Source organism: Podarcis raffonei, chromosome 12 (genome assembly GCF_027172205.1).
Source record: "Podarcis raffonei isolate rPodRaf1 chromosome 12, rPodRaf1.pri, whole genome shotgun sequence".
Taxonomy (NCBI): domain Eukaryota; kingdom Metazoa; phylum Chordata; class Lepidosauria; order Squamata; family Lacertidae; genus Podarcis; species Podarcis raffonei.
Window position 1 is genome coordinate 8,554,229 of NC_070613.1, and position 20,860 is coordinate 8,575,088.

A 20,860-nucleotide genomic window follows, 5' to 3' on the forward strand; every position below is an offset into this window, starting at 1 on the left:
GCGCCGCCACTACACAATTTCTGTTCTCATCCTGAAGCAAAGTTCTTAACCCGAGGTAATATTTCTGGGTTAGCGGAGTCTGTAACCTGAAGCGTATGTAACCTGAAGTGTATGTAACCCGAGGTACCACTGTACAATATACTCACATAAAGACTACATTACACTGCATTTAAAACCAAAATCGCATTTGGGTAGAAACTGTTTCTCAGACGGCTAGTCCCTGTACCTTCTTCCAGAAGGCAGAAGCTGAAAGAAATCATTTACGGGGTGCGCACTATCCTGCGCTATCTCTGCAGCTTTCTTATGGCACCTGGAAGCATAGATTTGATCCAAGGTGGGAAGAGTGCACCCAATTATTCTCTCCTCAGTCTTTACAACCCTGGACAGCATTGTTTTTTCCCTGACCGTGCAGCTCCCAAACCACACACAGAGACCGTAAGTCTTTTCCAGGCTAAATGTCTGGTGTAGAGTGGAAGAGAGCAAGTTAATTCGTTTGCCAGTTTCCCCAAAACCCAGCTGGGCAAAAAATGGCTCGCAACCATCACAAAGGCATTAACAGACAAAAGCAATGCTTCCTAATACAAAAGAAATGGACAGCAAAAGCGCAGCAAATACAATGAATGAATCGGAGCAATGCAAAATAGCAAACTCACAAAATGCCAGCTCAATTTCAGAAGGGCCTCGGAACCCTCGGATATTTGGGGTGCAAAGCTGCAGGAACAGCAGCGAGGGATAGTGAAAGGACTCTTGTGGAAACTCTTAGGCTAAGGTTACCAGATTTTTTTCAAAGAACCCGGGGACACTTTTTTTTGAAAAGAGAGGAAAAAAGTTATTTTAAAAATATATATTTTAAAATATATATTAAGAAGTAGTATCTTCTCTTCCGTGGTCTCCTCTGTTGTCTTCCTCTGGGCTCCAGCCTGCTCTCTTGGAGTGCTAGCCGCCATGGAGTACGCTCAGTTGGGCCTGGGCTCGGCAATGTGCCTTTGCCCTCCCGGTCCTCTCCTACCTCTCTTCCTCAGTGGCAGCAGCGGCAGGGGTGCAGCAAGGTCAGGGCTCCCCTTTTTTCCCTCCTTCCTCTTTCTCTCTCTTCCTTCTTCTTCTCCTCTCCTCCCTGCGTCAGCTCCGGGGTTTTCCTGGCCCCAGAGTGCCGCTGGGCGGAAACCAGAGGCCTTTCTCTTGGGTATTGTCGGCCAATTGGTGTCAAAGAAGGATACAACATTTTTTATGTATGCCACAACAGCAGCAAGAATACTCATCGCGAAGTATTGGAAGACACAAGATCTACCCACCTTGGAAGAATGGCAGATGAAGGTGATTGACTACATGGCACCGGCAGAAATGACTGGCAGAATTCGAGACCAGGGGAGAGAGACAGCGGAGGAAGACTGGAAGAAATTTAAGGACTATCTTAAGAAACATTGCAAAATTAATGAATGTTAGTATGACGCTGGTTTAGAATATATGTGGTTTTCAGCTGTAACGGATAAGCAAAAAGAAAAGAAAACTAAAAATTTAAATGAAATTTAGGGAAAGGATTTGCTGAATTAACAAATTAAAATCTGGAATACAGAAAGGGGAGGTATGAGGAAGTCGGGGAAGTAAGTTATAAGAAAATAAGGGTTAGAAAGTATACTCGTTTTTTTTCTTTTTTGTTTTTTTTTCTTGTTTTCTCTTTGTTTTTGTCTGTTTCTATTTTTGTACTATTGTATTTTTTGTTCTGTTATGTCTTTATATAACTTTTGAAACTTAATAAAAAGCTTTTTTAAAAAAAAACAGAGTGCCGCTGGGCGGGTGGCCGGGTGCTCTCGCTCCCAGCTCATTTTGGGTCACGGGGTGGTGGTCAGCAGTTCCCCCGGTCGATGCACAAAGCACCCCCAGTCCCCTCTTGGCAGTGGCGGTGACTGTGGCATTCTCAGCAGCCCAGAGCCAGCCTGGTAGCACAGTTGGCCCTGGCTGACTTCAGGAGTTGCTCGCTGCTGTGGCACCTGCCATTTTGCCTTGCTGGAAGTCCCCAGATGATGTATTTTGTGCCGTTGAACCAATCACACAACCTTCATTCCCTACTAATAAATCTACAACACTTAAAATATAAATCCGGGGACATTAAATGAAATCTGGGGACATTCCAGGGACAGAATTTGTCCGGGGACAGATTTGTAAATCCGGGGACTGTCCCCGGCAAACGGGGACATCTGGTAACCATAACTTAGGCCCCAAGTTTCTGAAAGACCACATCTGCGCTGCAAGCCCTCTTCAGTGTTAACATCAGCAAGGGAAGGGACTCTTGCTAATTATGCCATATTGCTTGCATCATAGCGAGACAGACCAGACAGGCCCATCTAGTTCCACATTGCCAACTCTGGCTGGCAGTGGCTCTCCAGAGTTTCAGAAAAGTTGCTCCCTGCCCTGCCTGGGACCTCCTGCATGCTCTGCTACTGAGTTGTGGCCTTTGTGCAGTTCCTGATCATGTGCAGAGAGCCTATACCCTCGCTTTCTCACACTCCCCGTCTTTCTCATGTGTGCTCCTTCCTCTGCACCTAACCCTACCTCACAATGCTGTCGTCATGAGAAAAGGGGGCAGGAACTTCACAGATCCACCAGCTCTTTAATCCCTTGCATGGAACAGGGAGATAGCGTAAGGTAAAGGTAAAGGGACCCCTGACCATTAGGTCCAGTTGTGACCGACTCTGAGGTTGTGGCGCTCATCTCGCTTTACTGGCCAGGACCATGTGACCAGCATGAGTAAGCAGCTTCTGGCGAACCAGAGCAGTGCACAGAAATGCTGTTTACCTTCCCGCTGGAGCGGTACCTATTTATCTACTTGCACTTTGACGTGCTTTCGAACTGCTAGGTTGGCAGGAGCAGGGACCGAGCAACAGGAGCTCACCCCGTAGCGGGGATTCGAACCGCCGACCTTCTGATCGGCAAGTCCTAGGCTCTGTGGTTTAACCCACAGTTGCGGCTAAATGCAATCAAAAGCTCGTGCCACGTCAGTTTTCCCTCGTTTAAATCGCAATGGAGGCCGCAGGGGTGGTCTGTGGGATAAGAATAATGGGAAGGGAGGCTTGGGCAAGTATTTTAAAACCTTTAAATTACAGCCTTAAATCTCAACCCAAGTGTTAAGTGGCAGTGTTCCGGGAGAGAGCAGAGAGCCGGGGACCTCAGCCGTGGCAGAGGGTTGCTTAGGGGGCAGTAGCTTGAGATAAAAACTGGCTGGAAGAAGGGAGAGAGAGACAGCCTGGAGGGAAGTGTGGGACAAAGAAAATCGCCCGGCTGGGTCCCTGCACAATGGCACAGCTGCCCTTCCCCACAGCAGGGAGGCATTCTCTGGCTCGCTCGCTTGCTCTCTGCTTTGACTTCACAATAGGAAAACCTCCTGTGGTCTGTCCACTGCTTGCCAAGTTATAGAGCAGGGAGCTGATGCAGGAATGCAGGTTCTTGGGTTTTGAGTTTGCCATTGCTGGTCCTGGTTCCCCCCTTCTAAGGGGGCTAATCTTTACATTTTGCTTTGTTAAAATAAAAATCATTCCACTGAAATGGCCATAGATACTATGGCTACCGAAATGCACTTGGTGACTGGCAGTGATTGGCTGAGCTGCCCTCGTGTCACAGAAGGCAGAAGAGTCAACGACCTCTTCCTTTCCACTGCACCGTAAAGCACCGTACTGTCGTGCCTTGGAAGTTGAACGGAATCCGTTCCGGAAGTCCGTTCGACTTCCAAAATGTTCCAAAACCAAAGCGCAGCTTCTGATTGGCTGCAGGAAGCTCCCACGGCCAGTCGGAAGCCACGGAAGCCCCATCGGACGTTCGGCTTCCAAAAATCGTTCGAAAACCGGAACACTCAGTTTTGATAATTTGGGAGCCGATTTCTTTGGGAGACAAGGCGTTCGAGATCCAACGTACTGCTGTACATCCTGGGACAGTGCTGGTTTTTATTAGTAGTAGTAGTAGTAAAGGTAAAGGGACCTCTGACCATAAGGTCCAATCGCGGACAACTCTGGGGTTGCGGCACTCATCTCACTTTGTTGGCCGAGGGAGCCGGCGTACAGCTTCCGGGTCATGTGGCCAGCATGACTAAGCCGCTTCTGGCGAACCAGAGCAGTGCATGGAAACACCGTTTACCTTCCCGCTGGAGCGGTACCTATTTACCTACTTGTGCTTTTGTGCTTTTGAACTGCTAGGTTGGCAGGAGCAGGGACCGAGCAACGGGTGCTCACCCCATCACGGGGATTTGTACCGCTGACCTTCTGATTGGAAAGTCCTAGGCTCTGTGGTTTAACCCACAGCGCCACCCACGTCCATTAGTAGTAGTAGTAGTTAATTAACATGCTTGCCCATGCCACGAAGAAAGGATAGGGATGAACCAAAACATTGACAGCATCTCATTTTCCAGTGTCACCATCCTGTTCATCTCTCCCATTGTTAAAATCTGGCTCGCATGCCAGGTGTGTAAACAGAGAGTAAACAGAAAGTAGCTCTCCCACCCAACGCCTCCCAGAGCACACGCATTGCCTGGCCTCTTTTGAGCCTATAGTCTGAATTACGAGAGAGGATGAGTCATGAACAAATAGCCATCTCTATTATGCAAGTTTGGAGGAACAGATCCCTTCCGCTTAAAGTTTGCATTCAATTATGAACTGTCTTTTGTCACTAAAAAGACCCAGGTGATGTACAGGAGGTTTTTTATTATTATTCTTTTGAAATGACACACAACATTTATTTTAAGAATTGTATTTTTTTCCCCTTAAAGCATGCATACACAGATGGTACCCATAGCTAAGTATTATCTGCACTGACTGGTGAATGTTCTCAAGGACTTCAAGCAAGGAGCATCTCCCAGCCCTTCCTGGATTGAATGTGGGACATTTGCATGCAAAGCAGAGGGGTAGGCAAATCTATCCATTTAGGTTTCCCTCTGTTTCTCATCTTTCCAATCTTAACTTCAGTTCTCCCAATTTCCTACATGAGTACGTGACATTGTCTGAAAATTAATCCTCGTGAAATTTCGCCAACGTTTGCGTGTGAATTTCTCCAATTTAATGCAAAGCACTTTCCCCTAATATAATGCATTTGAGCACGTCCTTTTCACTATAATATGCACTCGTATTCACACTTTACCCTAGTATGTTACGCGCCAACCCAATCTCCAAGAGATTCCAGGCGTTTCCAAGCACTGACTGAGGGTTCGTTGTTCCTAGGAAGAAGAGTTTGGATTTGATATCCCGCTTTATCACTACCCGAAGGAGTCTCAAAGCGGCTAACAATCTCCTTTCCCTTCCTCCCCCACAACAAACACTCTGTGAGGTGAGTGGGGCTGAGAGACTTCAAATAAGTGTGACTAGCCCAAGGTCACCCAGCAGCTGCGTGTGGAGGAGCAGGGAATTGAACCCGGTTCACCAGATTACGAGTCCACCGCTCTTAACCACTACACCGCACTGTAGGAAGGAACGTCAGCAGAGACCTGTGCCATCTTTTGGGTATATGTTTTTATGTGCACCTCCATACAACCTGAGCATCGGGTGGAGGGGCTCTGAGCATTGGCGCCCCCATAGATCTCGCTTCCCCTTTAGGTTTCCAGAGGAGCCTCAAAGTCCAACACTTAGCCAGCATGTTTCTGTGTCGGTCTCCAGTCACCACCACTCTGGCCATTGTTCTCCCATGTAGCAACTGGGTGGATGGGTGGGAAAAGGCTCACCCATGTGTTCTATGCGCAAAGCAAGTTTTTTGCTCTGCCGAATCATATTAATTCACTGTCATGAACTGGAGTCAGACGTAGAGCAGCTGTAAAACAACAAAGCACCCAATTTCAGTGATGTTATCTATTTATTGTTTTTAATATTTAGATGGAAGCCACCCAGAGTGGCTGGGGAAACCCAGCCAGATGGGTGGGGTATAAATTATTATTATTATTATTATTATTATTATTATTATTATTATTATTATTATATAAAAAGAAAAACAGCTCAGTCATAGTGAACACAAGAACGCTTCCAAGGAGGTCTTGCCCAAACTCATAACACTATACTATTGGTTATTGGTTTTTTGGTTTTTTAAAATCAATTTTATTTCCCATTTTTCAACATTCAACTAAGAAAAAAAATCTACCCAAATCAAATAATATTTTCTGCAGCCTCCCTCCACCCTCTCTGTGATTTCTTATTTCCTATCGCATTCTTAATTCAGACCCAAATTTATCCTTTTTACACATTTGTCCTTTATAATTCCTTTAAATTTATCGCTGCTCGTGTTTGTGTTGATCCTGCTCATTGTTATTGTCATTTTATTATTTTGTACGCATTACTTGGATGGAGAACCACACCGCAAAATTCGGGGAAGTGTACATCTTTGAAGTAAGTTTCCTCTCCTGACGAACCTGGCAGAACAAATTCTGCCAACTGTTTTTCAGAAGTACACGTGTAGCATCTCTGATAAGAGAGGCGGCGCAATAAGCTGTTCTGTTTTCTAGCCTGATCAGCCAAGCCAAAACTTATTCCTTTCCTAGCTCAGGAAATTTATGCCTGAGGGCGAAATGAGGGGTGTGCATGCGCGCGCACACACACACACACACGGTGCCCATGTTAATTTCCTATTCTGTCACCTGATGTGCCACTTAAGCCAAATTGCTTGGCTGTGTGACTCAGGGACAGCAAGAGGAAAAAGCAGCAGGGAAGGGAACCAGACTGTTCTTGGCTGGTTGTCTAGGCCAGGGGTCAGCAAACTTTTTCAGCAGGGGGCCGGTCCACTGTCCCTCAGACCTTGTAGGTATGTAACCTGAAGCATATGTAACCCGAGGTACCACTGTGTGTGTACATATACAGTGGTACCTCAGGTTACATACACTTCAGGTTACAGACTCCGCTAACCCAGAAATAGTACCTCAGGTTAAGAACTTTGCTTCAGGATGAGAACAGAAATCATGCTCTGGCGGCATGGCAGCAGCAGGAGGCCCCATTAGCTAAAGTGGTGCTTCAGGTTAAGAACAGTTTCAGGTTAAGAACGGCCCTCCGGAACGAATTAAGTACTTAACCTGAGGTACCACTGTATATATATATATATATATATATATATATATATATATATATATATATACACACACACACAAAATGAACGAATTCCTATGCCCCACAAATAACCCAGAGATGCATTTTAAATAAAAGCACACCTTCTATTTATGTAAAAACACCAGGCAGGCCCCACAAATAACCCAGAGATGTATCTTACATAAAAGGACACATTCTATTCATGTAAAAACACGCTGATTCCCGGACCATCTGTGGGCCAGGTTTAGAAGGCGATTGGGCCAGATCCAGCCCCCGGGCCTTAGTTTGCCTACCCATGGTCTAGGCAGTGGAGGCTGGTCCATTAGGAGAAAGTCTGCTCTTAGCTACTCCCTCATCTGCTTGCCTTAAATATAGCATTGTAGAATTGCAAGGGACGCCCGGGGGTCATCTAGTCCAACCCTCTGCAATGCAGGGATCTCAACAAAACATCCATGGCAGATGGCCATTGAACCTCTGCTAAAAAAACAACACACCGTCCAGTGAAGCAGTCGGCTCCACTGTCAAAAAGCGCTTGCTGTCCGAAAGTCCAGCATCTTGGAAGCAAATTAGAAGAGGGAAACCTCCCTCATTTCTCAAATTCACTTGAGCGCTGGAATAATGCACAGGGCTGTTCCCACAAGAGGCACTTTGCACATTACACAGACAAAAATGTGGGCACGCTGCTGAGGCTACTCATGGCAGGAATCCAGAGTCACCTACCACCTTGCGATGGACAGATTCTATCCATTTTGGCTCCTCCTTGCTTTCCAATCTTAAGTCCGGCACATCTCCAGATCCTTTTGCAAAAAGAAGGCAAAGTCGTTCTTGCGAAATGGCGAGAAGCCAAGTTACAGGGAACCAGGCAGAGGGCCTTCTCGGTGGTGGCACCCGCCCTGTGGAATGCCCTCCCGCCGGATGTCAAAGAGAAAAACAACTACCAGACTTTTAGAAGACATCTGAAGGCAGCCCTGTTTAGGGAAGCTTTTAATGCTTAATAGACTATTGTATTTTAATTTTCTGTTGGAAGCCGCCCAGAGTGGCTGGCGAAACCCAGCCAGATGGGCGGGGTATAAATAATAAATAATAAGTTGTTGTTGTTGTTGTTGTTGTTTAGTCGTTTAGTTGTGCCCGACTCTTTGTGACCCCATGGACCAGAGCATGCCAGGCACTCTTGTCTTCCACTGCCTCCTGCAGATTGGTCAAACTCATGCTGGTAGCTTCAAGAACACTGTCCAACCATCTCGTCCTCTGTCGTCCCCTTCTCCTTGTGCCCTCCATCTTTCCCAGCATCAGGGTCTTTTCCAGGGAGTCTTCTCTTCTCATGAGGTGGCCAAAGTATTGGAGCCTCAGCTTCAGGATCTTTCCTTCCAGTGAGCACTCAGGGCTGATTTCCTTCAGAATGGATAGGTTTGATCTTCTTGCAGTCCATGGGACTCTCAAGAGTCTCCTCCAGCACCATAATTCAAAAGCATCAATTCTTCGGCGATCAGCCTTCTTTATGGTCCAGCTCTCACTTCCATACATCACTACTGGGAAAACCATAGCTTGAACTATATGGACCTTTGTTGGCAAGGTGATTTGCAGAGCTGGAAGCGAACCTGAGAATCATCTAGTTCACCCCCCTCAATGCAGGGATATTTCCCCCCAACATGGGGCTCGAACCCAGGACCTTGAAATTCAGAGCCTCATGCTCTACTGACTGAGCCATCCCAGCAACGTGAACACTGCCCATACCATGCTCATGTTCATATGGATTCTTACCTAAAACACATTTTTGCAATATATCTTTTTTCCTGATGCAATGCAGTCTGACGTGGTGGTTAGAGGTCTGGCAAGGACCTGGGAGGTTTGGGGTTCAAATCCCCACTCACTGATTTTGGACCAGTCACCGTCTTTCAACTCTAACCTACCTCACAAGGTTGTTGTGGGGATTCAGTGAGAAGTGCAGGGAAAACCACGTTTGCCACCTTCAGCCCTTTGAAGGAAAAAGGTGGGATACAAATCCAATCAATAAAATAGTAATTTTTCAAATATCATTTTTGCAAATATCTGTGTTTTTATGCTCATTTTTTGCACTTTTTTCCAGCTGGCGAACAGCAACACAAAATTCAGAGGACAGTGCATTTGAAGGCTAGCTGCATTTCAAAGTTTGTCGCATCCAAAACTTTGCTGAGCAGCAAACATGCACTGCCTCACATCTGCAATGCCTAATAGAACATGCTAGGTAAAAAGGTGTGTGTGTCAGAGAGAGAGAGAGGTCTTCCCCCCCCCCCCAATAATATTTATTGAATTTCATACAAACACATAACTTCAACAAAATGAAAATAAGAAAAACAATAATAAAATAAAAGAAAAAGAGATAACATATTACAAACCTCACAGATAATACCCAAAAATAACACCACATACACAAATACAATAGAACTTAATTAATCAGTTAAACTCCAACTTCATAAACATATTACTTGACTTCCTCAAATCTTTTCCATCTGAATTTCCTTGTAATTGGATGTAGCAGTTTCCAATATCATTATTCCCTTAAAAAAACAATATTCAGGTTATAATAAAATTTCCTAACTTTTGTTACCATTCTATTTCTCATTTATTTATTTAGTCCTAGGCCTAATTGGTTCTTTCAAGTAATTACAAATCTTTAATATTAGAATATTTATTCAAATAGTCTTTAAATTTCTTCTACTCTTCTTGATATTCCTCTTCTTTCTGGTCGCAGATTCTCCCGGTGAGATCAGCCAGCTCCATAAAATCCATCATCTTCATCTGCCACTCTTCTACCGTTGGTAATATTTGTGTCACAGAGAGAGAGAGAGGTCTGCCTAACTGTTTCGCCCAGTCGAGAGAGCAGCAATAGCCATGGTTTCATTTGCTTGCTCTGTGGAGTGCTGAAACTTTCCGTCGAAAGCTGTTCCTGGCTGCAGACTGCTGCTCCGCCGATTCTCATGCAAGAGGATGGGTGTGACTCGCCGGGAGGCTGGCCTCCACCGCCCTGCTTAAGTACACTATTGAATTACCTTCCTCTTTGCCATGCCCCCTTCTGCCAGAGGGAGCCCAGGAGGAGAGAGAGCGTGTCAGGAGCCGGCGATCTGCTCAGTGGTGCATTTGGGGTGGCAGGGGAAAAAAGGAGGAGATAAGAAGGTAAGTAGAATCTCCAGAATTCCTTTGGCAAGGGACAGAGCTGCGTGAGGCTGTGGACCTGTTTGGCAGCCCGTTGGCGGACAAAGCGTAGTTAAAAGTCGCCTACGGTTGCCCCCTTTGGAAGAAATGGGGCCTGTTTTAAAGTCCCTGTTAAGGACAGGATGACACAGAAACTCACAATGTGACTTTAGAAGCAAACCGGTTTATTTGGATCGAATCCAATCCAAGAGAGAAAGGGCTACTTCTTCCCAAGTGTTTGATTTGAAGGCAGCATTTAGATCTGTGTTTCCCCGCTGCATTTATCAGGGTTGCCATGTTTCCTTGCCGCAGGGCTCCTGTGATTCTAAGAGTAGCGTGCTGTCAGGCCGAAATACGAGAGGTGTGGACTGGGACCTTTCCCAGCGTGGCGGGGAGTGTGTGTAGATTTCTTCTCCCCATGGTGTCGCTAATAAAAGGGGAAAGCAGTCAGCTGAATCCTCTTCAGAAAGATTTGCAGAAATTACTGTTTTTATTGCACCATTGGAAATTGCGTTCTACGGCCTTTCGCTGGGTGGTAGAAGAAACCCTTTCCAAACCAAATACATACATAACATATTTCCAAGACAATAGCTGGCTTTTTCTTCCAGCGCAGTCTAATTGCTTTGACTTTCACACAACAAGTAATTATCTCTGTTTTGTTCAGCGTCGGTGACTCATCTGACTTGCGGCAGGAGCTGGGTTTAATTTAAAAGTTGTTCTGTACACTTCTTGTTTCAGAAGGCAGGAAGGGGGAAGAAGAGATTGTCTAGATTTTCTCAATTGATAAAGGATTCCTGTAGCCCAAGCACCAGATCAGCTAAATATCACAGCTTGCCTTGTGTCCATTAAAAAAAAAAGAAATAATTTGGCTGCATACACACAAGGACCCCTGTCACCTGGTTTTTCTACAATGGTTCCTCTTCCCTCATGAGCCCTGTTAATTTGAGATGCAAAACAGCCTCAAGAAGACCTGGACTCTTTATGTGACAGTTTACTTCAGAGTAACACTGGATAGTATCTTAGAAGGGGTGCTGGGCTATTTTTTTAAGGCAGTGCTAGCCGAGAGCGCAAACTGTTTAATGTAGAAAAGAGGAAGTCAAGTGTATTTATTTCCGAACGTGGGAAACTTTGCTAAAGATAATATTGACAAAAGGTGCAATTGAACTTATTTTTCCACCTAGTAACAAAGGCAGAATTGGGCAGGGAATCAGTTGCAGACTGCTGGGGGGCAGGCAATATTTGTTAAGCTGTTGCTGTAGCCCTTCCTGTGCCACTGAATTCCTGGCCAAAATGGCGGCCATACATCCATATGCAGTGTTGGGCCTGAGGGCCACACTCATTCTTAGCCAAGCTTCCAGGGGCCTCATCCCTGCCACACCCAGGTAAGCAGCAGGGATGCTGGTGTCAGGTTGACAGCTGCACAGTACTGCCTCACCATGTCAGCCACTCCTGCAAAACTCTGATGGGGAAACCAATCCATTGCATTCCCTCTCTCTCTCTCTCTCTCTCTCATTTTGCCTGCCTCCTCCCTAGACCAGTTTCATAATATTTCTGGAAGCATTTAAAATGCTTAAGGGTGTTGTTGTTTTTTAAATGAATTTTGTTAGAATTTGGGCCAGTACCAGTGCCTTAGGGGTCCAGTACGATGGCTCTGATAAGAGTATCGGTGAATGTTGCAGAACCAAAAAGCACTTCCAACCACAGCCAAGTAGGAATTTCATAGAATTGTAGAGTTGGAGGCGACTTCAAAGGTCATCTAGTCCAACCCCCCTGCAACACAGGACTTTCAGCTAAAGCATCCCTGACAGGTGGCCATCTAACCTCTGCTTTTAAAAAAAAAAAAACTAGGAAGGAGGGCGCAACACCCGTTGAGGGAGTCCGTTCCGCTCTTGAACAGCTCTTACTGTCAGAAAGTTCTTCCTGAGATTTAGCTGTAATCTCCTTTCATGTTACTTCAGGCCATTGGTTTGGGTCCTACCTTCTGGAGTGGGAGAAAGCATTTATGATGATGATGATAATGATGATAGTAATAATAATTTATTATTTATTATTTATACCCTGCCCATCTGGCTGGGTCTCCCCAGCCACCCTGGGTGGCTTCCAACAAAGTATTAAAATACAGTGGTCTGTTAAACATTAAAAGCTTCCCTAAACAGGGCTGCCTTCAGATATCTTCTATAAGTTTGGTAGTTGTTCTTCTCTTTGACATCTGGTGGGAGGGTGTTCCACAGGGCGGGCGCCACTACCGAGAAGGCCCTCTGCCTGGTTCCCTGTAACTTGGCTTCTCGTAACGAGGGAACCGCCAGAAGGCCCTCGGCGCTGGATCTCAGCGTCCGGGCAGAATGATGGGAGTGGAGACGCTCCTTCAGGTATACTGGACCAAGGCCGTTTAGGGCTTTAAAGGTCAGCACCAACACTTTGAATTGTGCTCGGAAACATACTGGGAGCCAATGGGAGAAGACATTTCTCTCAGAGAATGCCTGAATATTCAGACTTTCCCCCGAATATTCTCCATTTCTCTCCACCCCTTCAGAACATCCTGGAACATTGTGGAGGATTCGAAATGGGGGCAACACAAGTTGTTGGGCTGTGTGTGTGTGAGAGAGAGAGAGAGACTGTGGATGTTCTTGCCACTATTGATGTGGAGCCCAGATCTGAGAATTTCCCCTCTTCTGGAGAAATTGGGCGAAATTGCTCCTTGCTGCCACCATCCCTTCCAGTTCGTCTGCCCTCAAGTCAGGGGGGCAGTGGGATTTCAAGAAGCCATTGCCACAGAGCTAACTCTTCCAGCACACAGCCTGCAACACAAGCTCTTTCCTTTTCAATAGCAAAATCAGGCTGATTTTTGCTCCGATAAGCCCCAGGGGAGAGAAGTAATTCGCAGGGCCAGTTCTATCCCGTTCCTGCTGGTTCTAGGCAAAGCGAGGTGGACTCCCCTGCCCGCCACAGCTCAAACAAGCGAGCCCTTCTCCTCCCTCCCTTTCTCTGCCTCGCTCCCTCCCTCCCACGACATTCCTCCCCAAGGACTTGGTGGCAACGGTTGCTAAAGCCTTCCCAGGTGGCTGTGTGGAAAAGTCTGCAGGTTTCAGAGCAGAGGTGATCCTGTTGCTTCCAGGTTGATTCCCCAAGGAGAAGGAGGCCGGGAGGCATTGCCATGGAAGACAACAGCAGTTTCCAACAGTTGGGAAAACTCTGGCAGCAAGTGATGAGAAAGGCAATCTGATGTTGCAGAAATTCAACACATTTAAGCATAGGAGCCCCTAAAAAAGAATCTAGCAGCCCTACAAGGACACCTTGTTGTTGTTGTTGTTTAGTCATTTAGTTGTGTCTGACTCAGCCCTGAGTGCTCACTGGAAGGACTGATCGTGAAGTTGAGGCTCCAATACTTTGGCCACATGGTGAGAAGAGAAGACTCCCTGGAAAAGACCCTGATGTTGGGAAAGATTGAGGGCACAAGGAGAAGGGGATGACAGAGGACAAGATGATGGGACAGTGTTCTCAAAGCTACCAGCATGTATCTGACCAAACCGCGGGAGGCAGTGGAAGACAGGAGTGCCTGGCGTGCTCTGGTCCATGGGGTCACAAAGAGTCAGACACAACTAAACGACTAAACAACAACAACAACAAGATGTTCTACTGCAGTACCTTTTGCGCTACACTGATGTTGTTTTCCATCTTCAAAAGCTGGGGTGGGGTGGGGAAGCCAGGAACCTGCCTCACCTTAACATCGATACCAGGAAAGGTCCTAGAATAGATAATTGAACTGCAGACTCATAGAAAAGAATGTTGCGATGACTAAGAGCCAGCAAGGGTTTCTCAAAAGCAAGTCATGCAATACAAAGCTTATTTCTTATTTTGAGAGCGTTACAAGCTCGGTGGATCCGAGGAATGCTGTGGATGTAGTATGTCTTGATTTCAGTAAGGCTTTTGACAAAGTCATCTGTGATCTTCTTGCAGAGAAGCTGATATAATGTGGGCTAGACTATGTTCCTGTTAGGTGACTGACCAAACCCAAAGATGCTCATTAATGGCTCCTTGTCATCCTGGGGAAAGTGACAAGTGGGGTGCCACATGTTCTGTCCTGGGGCCAGTGTTGTTCAAAATCTTTATAAATGAATTTGATGAAGGAATAGAGGAACTGCTCATAAATTTTGCAGATGACGCTAAACTGGGAGAGGTAACTAATATTACAGAAGACAGAAAGCAGTATTCAGTATGTTCTTAACTGATTGGAGAACTGGGCCCAAACTAGTAAAATGAATTTCAGTTGGGACAGGTGTAAGGATCGACAGTTAGGCAGGAATAATCAGATGCACAAATATAGGATGGCAGTAAGGTAAAGGGTAAAGGGACCCCTGACCATTAGGTCCAGTCGTGACCAACTCTGGGGTTGCGGCGCTCATCTCGCTTTAAGGGTCTTTAAGGGTCTTTAATGTCCCTTGAAGGACAGCCAAATTTAAATAACAATTTGACACACGGCTGTGAGGCATTTGTGAGCTTTTTTGCGGAGAAGGTCTTGTTGCTCCGCCATGACCTCCCTGCCAATTTGGATACAATAAAGGAACTGGAGGCCCCTCGACTGTCCTCGGGTCCAGTATTGGACCACTTTGACCGGATATCCCCAGCCGATGTGGACAGACTTCTCCGAGCTGGAAAGCCCACCACCTGTCCTCTTGACCCATGCCCGTCTTGGCTGATCAGAGCGTGTCCAGACAAGGTGCGGGCCCTCCTGGGGGATATCATCAATTTGTCCCTTGGCACGGGGACATTCCCAGGGGAACTGAAGGAGGCAGTGGTGCGCCCGCTCTTAAAGAAAACATCATTAGATCCTTTAGATCTATCCAATTACCGCCCGGTTTCGAATCTTCCGTTCCTGGGTAAGGTGATTGAGAGAGCGGTTGCTGAACAGCTTGGTGGGTTTCTGGATGAAACATTGGCTCTGGATCCATTCCAGTCTGGCTTCCGCGCTGGTCATGGGACCGAGACAGCTCTGGTTGCCCTAACAGATGATCTTCGTAGACAGCTTGATCGAGGCGGGTCGGGGCTGCTGATTCTTCTAGATCTGTCAGCAGCTTTCGACATGGTCGATCACGAACTTCTGGACCACCGCCTTGCCGACGTGGGGATCCAGGGCGCAGTCCTTCAATGGCTGCGCTCGTTTCTCTCTGGTCGGGGACAGAGGGTGGCACTTGGGGGGGAATTGTCATCGCGCCACTCCTTGGTGTGTGGAGTACCTCAGGGTGCGATACTCTCCCAATGCTTTTCAACATCTTTATGCGCCCCCTCGCCCAGCTTGTCCAGAGTTTTGGGCTGGGTTGCCATCAGTATGCCGATGACACCCAACTCTATCTGTTGATGGATGGCCATCCTGACTCGGCCCCAGACACACTGACCAGATGTCTGGAAGCTGTGGCTGGATGGTTACGTGGGAGCCGGTTGAAGCTAAATCCTTCGAAGACAGAGGTCCTGTGGCTGGGACGGGGCGATATGGGATTGGGGGGGCAACTCCCATCTCTTGCGGGGGCGCAGTTAGTGCCAGCACCGTCCGTTAAGAGTTTGGGTGTAATCTTCAACACCTCCCTTTCCATGGAGGCGCAGATTGCAGCTATAACAAAGGCGGCATTTTTCCATCTCCGCCAAGCTAAGCAGTTGGCTCCTTACCTCTCTCGCCCTGACCTAGCCACTGTGATCCACGCGACGGTCACCTCCAGACTGGATTATTGTAACTCGCTCTACGTGGGGCTGCCCTTAAGACTGACCCAGAAACTCCAACGGGTGCATAATGCTGCGGCGAGACTCCTTACGGGGTCTTCGCTGCGAGATCACATTCATCCGGTGCTATATCAACTGCACTGGCTCCCGGTGGAGTACAGGATCAGGTTTAAGGTGCTGGTTTTAACCTTTAAAGCCCTATACGGCCTAGGACCCTTGTACCTACGGGACCGCCTCTCCTGGTATGCCCCACAGAGAAACTTACGGTCTTCAAATAAAAACATCTTGAAGGTCCCAGGCCACAGAGAAGTTAGGCTGGCCTCAACTAGAGCCAGGGCTTTTTCGACTGTGGCTCCGACCTGGTGGAACACTCTGTCACAAGAGACTAGGGCCCTGCGGGACTTGACATCTTTCCGCAGGGCCTGCAAGACAGAGCTGTTCCGCCAGGCCTTTGGCCAGGGCACAGCCTGACTCCCTCCCTCGGCAATCTTCGCGGAGCTCTGGCCCAATGGTGGCCAGTCGCTTGAATTTAATTAATTTTATAATGAATGATTTTAGAGTGTTGTTTATGTTGTACTTTTGTATTGTTTTATTGTTGTTAGCCGCCCTGAGCCCGGCTTCGGCTGGGGAGGGCGGGATATAAATAAAATTTATTATTATTATTATTATTGGCCGAGGGAGCCGGTGTTTGTCCGCAGACAGCTTCCGGGTCATGTGGCCAGCATGACTAAGCCGCTTCTGGCGAACCAGAGCAGCACACGGAAACGCCGTTTACCTTCCCGCTGGAGCGGTACCTATTTATCTACTTGCACTTTGTGCTTTCAAACTGCTAGGTTGGCAGGAGCTGGGACCGAACAACGGGAGCTCACCCCGTTGCAGGGATTCGAACTGCCGACCTTCTGATCGGCAAGTCCTAGGCTCTGTGGTTTAACCCACAGCGCCACCTGGCAGTAGTATTGCTCTATTCTACCTTGGTCAGACCACACCTGGAATACTGTGTCCAATTCTAGGCACCAAAATTTAAGAAGGATGTTGACAAGCTGGAACATGTGCAGAGGAGGGCAACCAAGATGATCAAGGGTCTGGAAACCAAGCCTGCTGAGGAATGGTTGAGGGAGTTGGCCTGGAAAAGAGGAGAGTGAGAGGAGATAGGATGGCCATCTTCACATATCTACAGAGCTGTCACATGGACGATGGGGCAAACATGTTTTATCCTGCTCTGGAGGGTAGGACCCAAACCAATGGTTTCAAGCTACAAGAAAGGAGATTCCGACTAAATATCAGGAAGAACTTTCTGACAGTAAGAGCTGTTCAATAGTGGAACTGTCTCCCTCAGGAGGTTGTGAACTCTCCTTCCTTGGAGGTTTGGAAGCAGAGTTTGGATGGCCACCTGTCATGGATACTTCAGCAGAGATTCCTGCATTCCAACTTTCCAATTTTATGATTCTTTGGTATTGCATGTTTTCATTTTAAGTACCGGGGAAACACAGGGAGCCATATAGGTCAGTCGCACCCACGTAGCATGGAATATGTTCACAGGAGAAAGTAATTCCGAGTTCCACCCTATAACTGGTTACATATTAATGTAGATCTTTTCAGTCGCTGCAGGAAGGTGGCGGCTTACTATAGCACGTCAACGATTTATGCCTGGGGTGTGTGTGATAGACTGTGTTGGTGTGACGGCGTCAAAGAAAAGGCGCCAAGGGATGTCTCTGTTCAGCCCATGGATAATTTTTGCCCAATAGCTGTGCCACAACCATGCCTTCCAATTTCTTGAAAGTTCTCATCCTCAGCAAACAGGGCTTCTGTTTTCCTTCCTTCTTCTCAAGCCACTTTGGCATTTATTAGTCGTTCTGGCGGCTGTGGGGTTACGCTGACCTTATGGCTTCAAAGTGTCTGAGGGTGATATGTGTAGTTTTCTCCTTCTTTCCACCGAACATTTCTCCAGCACTTCGCAGCATCCCTGACTACTCATAATCCCTGAAATGGAAAAGCCTTGTGGCAGAATTTACCTCAGGGTGTCTTCCCCTGAGCTTTAGCTGAACGGTGGCAGGATTTACCTCAGGGTGTCTTCTCCTGAGCTTTAGCTGAACGGTGGCAGGATTTACCTCAGGGTGTCTTTCCCTGAGCTTAACTGAACGGTTGGGAGCTGGGTAGGAAGGAAAGGGTCCGGCTACTAAGTACCTGAGGTACTTAAGGGTGCTGAGAGTCGTACTGTTTTAGATGTATCGTGCAGGTGAGACCTTTGGGGTTTTTTACGGCAAGTTCTTCTTTCTACCTTTTGAGAAAAGGGATGGGGAACCTCAGGGCCAAGTGTGGCCTTCCAGAACTTTCCATCTGGCCCTCAGAGCACTCTCCTCAGGCAAATCCCAACTCGGCTTCACACCTCCCTTGAGTGTGTCTTCCTGGCTTGAATGCCTCCTTGAACTCTAATAATGCCTCTTGCTCCCCTCAATGGAGGACAGAGGCGGGTGTGTGGGTTCGTTTAGAAACTAGCCTACTGTACTGAGAAGAAATAGATATCCATTTTTGCCCCTGGCCTCCCTTCCACTGGCGTGTGGCCTGTGGTAAATTGCCCAGTAGCAAATGCAGACCTCAGGGCTGAGAAAGGTTCCCCACTCCTGTTTTTGAAAAAAAATCTTAAAATGAACAGCTTCCAGGAGCGCAAGCCTGCCTGGATTCCTGAGGTGGCATCATGGTTTTCTTTGGAACTGGAGGTTGCTGGGAAGGCTGTCGAATGCAGTTCATCAAGAAATGATTTGCAGGCTCTAGCTCTTGTTTATTCACGGGCCCAGAGCAGAACTGAACTGAAGGGTTCAGCCAGCCTGCTTATATAGAGCTCCACTACAACGCAACAGTAACAACTTTCTGTAACTATCCAATCACTGAACGGCACTTTCAATTCCTTATTTGCATATGTGGACCTGAGTGAAAACTATCTACAGTATCCCCCTGCTGGCCCAGGGTGAGAACTTCAGTACATTGCCCTCAGGTCCTACATGTGGGCTTCACTTTGGCCACTGTTCTGGGCTATACAGGGCCTCCTTTGGCCTCATCCAGCTTCCAAGCTCTTGCTTTTCCACTTTCCTAAGCAGGATAGGGGCAAGAGGAGCTGCTTTGTTTACATGGCATTTCCCTGTTGCATGTTTTCTGGAGGGCTCTGCTGTCCTGTTCTGTTTCCTCTTTCGATGCCAGAGGACGAGCACTCATCCCCACAGGTTGTGGCGCTCCTCAGTTGGCAAGGCCGTGTACAATTCATCCAAATGCCTGCTCTGCCGTGGATCAGGAGACTGGGGCCGTAAACATGTAGAAGAATGGATGGGGATGGAGGCTTGAGCCCCCCTCCCACAAAAGTTTGAGAAATAAGCATGTGAAGACAGGCTCCAGCAGACTGAGCAGACAAGTTCAATAGTGGGTCCATCGGTCAAGAAGGCAGTTTCTGCGCATGATGTGTCTCTGAAGTGAGGGGCAGATGGGGCTTGTCCACCTGGGAAGAAGGAAAACTCTGGTCCTAAACCTTGCAGGATATCTTCTGGAGAAGGAAAGGCTCAGGAGTAAAAAAAAAAAAAAAAAAACTTTGTCAAATCCAGAGTGGAGTCCCTAAGGCAGTTGGATGGCGCCTTGCTGCCTCCTCCCAGCAACTCCTGCAGCCAAGCTGGTGCCAAACGTCTTGCTCTGCTTTCCTTTTAGACCACATCTGTGAAGCTGAGAGGGGGAGTCTTGTTGTCTGGGCAGCCCAGGACCTCCATACACGCTGCCCAGGCTTGCACCCCAAGGAGGTCACTAACACAGCAGTTTGACTTCACCCCCAGAGGCGCACTCCATTGTCTCTTGAGACAGACAGGTGCCAGCAACAGAGGACTTCTACTTGGAAACTCAGCTGTTAAAAGCCCCAGTTAGTGAACCAGGTCTGAAGCCGGTTGAAATTTGTGACATTCTCACTTTCATTGATGCATAGGCAGAAGCCAGGCAGGGCTGGCCAGGGGTTGTTTCATGGTGTTTTGGGTTTTCCTTTGTTTATGTCTAAATTCACCGCCCACAGGCACAGCCGAACCAAGGACAAGCAAGTGACCTTCTAAGACACTGTGCTAGTCTTTTGGGGCTTATTCGACAGTTCTTTCTACTTGCTTTCTACATACCAAGGCATAGGGCGCCAACCTTTTTGGACCACATTATGAATTTTGAGAGAGTGCTGTGGGCTCCAATCACAAAATGGCTGTCATGGGGGGCATGACATAACACAAAATGGCTGCCATGAGGGCATGCGGTAACACGATTGCTGCTTCTCCTCACACCACCTTTCCCAGGACAACCTCATGTCTTCCTGAGGGTGCCAGTGAAGACCTTTGTGGGGGCCACGGTGCCCACAGGCACTGGGTCGGTGACTCCTGAAGCAAGTGTTGTTGAATTGAACAGGACTTGGCTCCAGAGCATTTTTGCAGGAGGGATTCATCTGCATACCCCAAATGCAGCTTTAAAGGTAAAGGTAAAGGGACCCCTGACCATTAGGTCCAGTCGTGACCGACTCTGGGATTGCGGCGCTCATCTTGCTTTATTGGCTGAGGGAGCCATCGTACAGCTTCCGGGTCATGTGTCCAGCATGACTAAGCCACTTCTGGTGAACCAGAGCAGCGCATGGAAACACCATGTACCTTCCCGCCGGAGCGGTACCTATTTATCTACTTGCACTTTGACGTGCTTTTGAACTGCTAGGTTGGCAGGAGCAGGGACCAAGCAACGGGAGCTCACCCCGTCACGGGGATTCGAACCACCAACCTTCTGATTGGCAAAGCTCTGTGGTTTAATCCACAGCGCCACCCACATCCCTGTAAATGCAGCTTTGCACACTAATTGCTCTGTTGTCCTGCCGCAACAAATCCACATGAGGAGGAGAAAAAACTGGCTTTTGTGGTGCGAGCGGTGGGGGAACTGAA

The 20,860-nt window shown here is 47.6% G+C and overlaps 1 protein-coding gene across 1 annotated transcript in view; it reads left to right on the plus strand.

The window, feature by feature from the left end:
• Nucleotides 1-9,957: 9,957 nt before the first annotated feature.
• VILL (villin like) overlaps nucleotides 9,958-20,860 on the plus strand; it is a 59,340-nt gene continuing 48,437 nt past the window's right edge. The window contains exon 1 of the mRNA XM_053409906.1: nucleotides 9,958-10,196. The gene's annotated coding sequence lies outside the window, so the exon portion shown is untranslated. The remainder of the gene's footprint in view (nucleotides 10,197-20,860) is intronic.